Here is a 2,850-nt window from a genome sequence, read left to right on the forward strand (position 1 = left end):
TCCCATTGAGATGTAGATCTATTTTACAAGGGAGCCCTGCAATAACACAATTTACAAATACAACATAATACAAATTACAAAATTACAAAACAGTTTAAGAGATCTTTATTAATAATAAGAAAGCAAATAATCGATCTGCGTAAACATACAGTGGGGAGAACAAGTATTTGATACACTGCCGATTTTGCAGGTTTTCCTACTTACAAAGCATGTAGAGGTCTGTAATTTTTTATCATAGGTACACTTCAACTGTGAGAGACGGAAAATCCAGAAAATCACATTGTATGATTTTTAAGTAATTAATTTGCATTTTATTGCATGACATAAGTATTTGATACATCAGAAAAGCAGAACTTAATATTTGGTACAGAAACCTTTGTTTGCAATTACAGAGATCATATGTTTCCTGTAGTTCTTGACCAGGTTTGCACACACTGCAACAGGGATTTTGGCCCACTCCTCCATACAGACCTTCTCCAGATCCTTCAGGTTTCGGGGCTGTCGCTGGGCAATACGGACTTTCAGCTCCCTCCAAAGATTTTCTATTGGGTTCAGGTCTGGAGACTGGCTAGGCCACTCCAGGACCTTGAGATGCTTCTTACGAAGCCACTCCTTAGTTGCCCTGGCTGTGTGTTTCGGGTCGTTGTCATGCTGGAAGATCCAGCCACAACCCATCTTCAATGCTCTTACTGAGGAAAGGAGGTTGTTGGCCAAGATCTCGCGATACATGGCCCCATCCATCCTCCCCTCAATACGGTCGCCCTGTCCCCTTTGCAGAAAAGCATCCCCAAAGAATGATGTTTCCACCTCCATGCTTCACGGTTGGGATGGTGTTCTTGGGGTTGTACTCATCCTTCTTCTTCCTCCAAACACGGCGAGTGGAGTTTAGACCAAAAAGCTCTATTTTTGTCTCATCAGACCACATGACCTTCTCCCATTCCTCCTCTGGATCATCCAGATGGTCATTGGCAAACTTCAGACGGGCCTGGACATGCGCTGACTTGAGCAGGGGGACCTTGCGTGCGCTGCAGGATTTTAATCCATGACGGCGTAGTGTGTTACTAATGGTTTTCTTTGAGACTGTGGTCCCAGCTCTCTTCCGTTCATTGACCAGGTCCTGCTGTGTAGTTCTGGGCTGATCCCTCACCTTCCTCATGATCATTGATGCCCCACGAGGTGAGATCTTGCATGGAGCCCCAGACCGAGGGTGATTGACCGTCATCTTGAACTTCTTCCATTTTCTAATAATTGCGCCAACAGTTGTTGCCTTCTCACCAAGCTGCTTGCCTATTGTCCTGTAGCCCATCCCAGCCTTGTGCAGGTCTACAATTGTATCCCTGATGTCCTTACACAGCTCTCTAGTCTTGGCCATTGTGGAGAGGTTGGAGTCTGTGGACAGGTGTCTTTTATACAGGTAACGAGTTCAAACAGGTGCAGTTAATACAGATAATGAGTTGAGAACAGGAGGGCTTCTTAAAGAAAAACTAACAGGTCTGTGAGAGCCGGAATTCTTACTGGTTGGTAGGTGATCAAATACTTATGTCATGCAATAAAATGCTAATTAATTACTTAAAAATCATACAATGTGATTTTCTGGATTTTTGTTTTAGATTCTGTCTCTCACAGTTGAAGTGTACCTATGATAAAAATTACAGACCTCTACATGCTTTGTAAGTAGGAAAACCTGCAAAATTGGCAGTGTATCAAATACTTGTTCTCCTCACTGTATATGTAAGGGATTCATAGAGATGGGAAGAAGGCCTTCCTAACCCATTTCAGGAAAAAGACCATGCAATGATCATTAACTGATCACTCCAAAGCCAAACAGTCTTTTGTGTCAAGTGTGCCCTTTGTCCATCTCTATGGATTCTCCTCACACAGTGTTCCATCTATACATTTCTATGGATTCTCCTCACACAGTGTTCCATCTATACATCTATATGGATTCTCCTCACACAGTGTTCAATCTATACATCTCTATGGATTCTCCTCACACAGTGTTCCATCTATACATCTCTATGGATTCTCCTCACACAGTGTTCCATCTATACATCTATATGGATTCTCCTCACACAGGGTTCCATCTATCCATCTCTATGGATTCTCCTCACAGGGCACCATCTAAACATCTATATGGATTCTCCTCACACAGTGTTCCATCTATCCATCTCTATGGATTCTCCTCACACAGTGTTCCATCTATACATCTATATGGATTCTCCTCACACAGGGTTCCATCTATACACCTCTATGGATTCTCCTCACACAGTGTTCCATCTATACATCTATATGGATTCTCCTCACACAGGGTTCCATCTATACATCTCTATGGATTCTCCTCACACAGTGTTCCATCTATACATCTATATGGATTCTCCTCACACAGTGTTCCATCTATACATCTATATGGATTCTCCTCACACAGTGTTCCATCTATACATCTCTATGGATTCTCCTCACACAGTGTTCCATCTATCCATCTCTATAGATTCTCCTCACACAGTGTTCCATCTATACATCTCTATGGATTCTCCTCACACAGGGTTCCATCTATACATCTATATGGATTCTCCTCACACAGGGTTCCATCTATACATCTATATGGATTTTCCTCACACAGGGTTCCATCTATCCATCTCTATGGATTCTCCTCACACAGGGTTCCATCTATCCATCTCTATGGATTCTCCTCACACAGTGTTCCATCTATCCATCTCTATGGATTCTCCTCACACAGGGTTCCATCTATACATCTATATGGATTCTCCTCAGACAGTGTTCCATCTATACATCTATATGGATTCTCCTCACACAGTGTTCCATCTATACATCTCTATGGATTCTCCTCAC

This window comes from Salvelinus alpinus, chromosome 3, assembly GCF_045679555.1.
Source record: "Salvelinus alpinus chromosome 3, SLU_Salpinus.1, whole genome shotgun sequence".
NCBI lineage: Eukaryota > Metazoa > Chordata > Actinopteri > Salmoniformes > Salmonidae > Salvelinus > Salvelinus alpinus.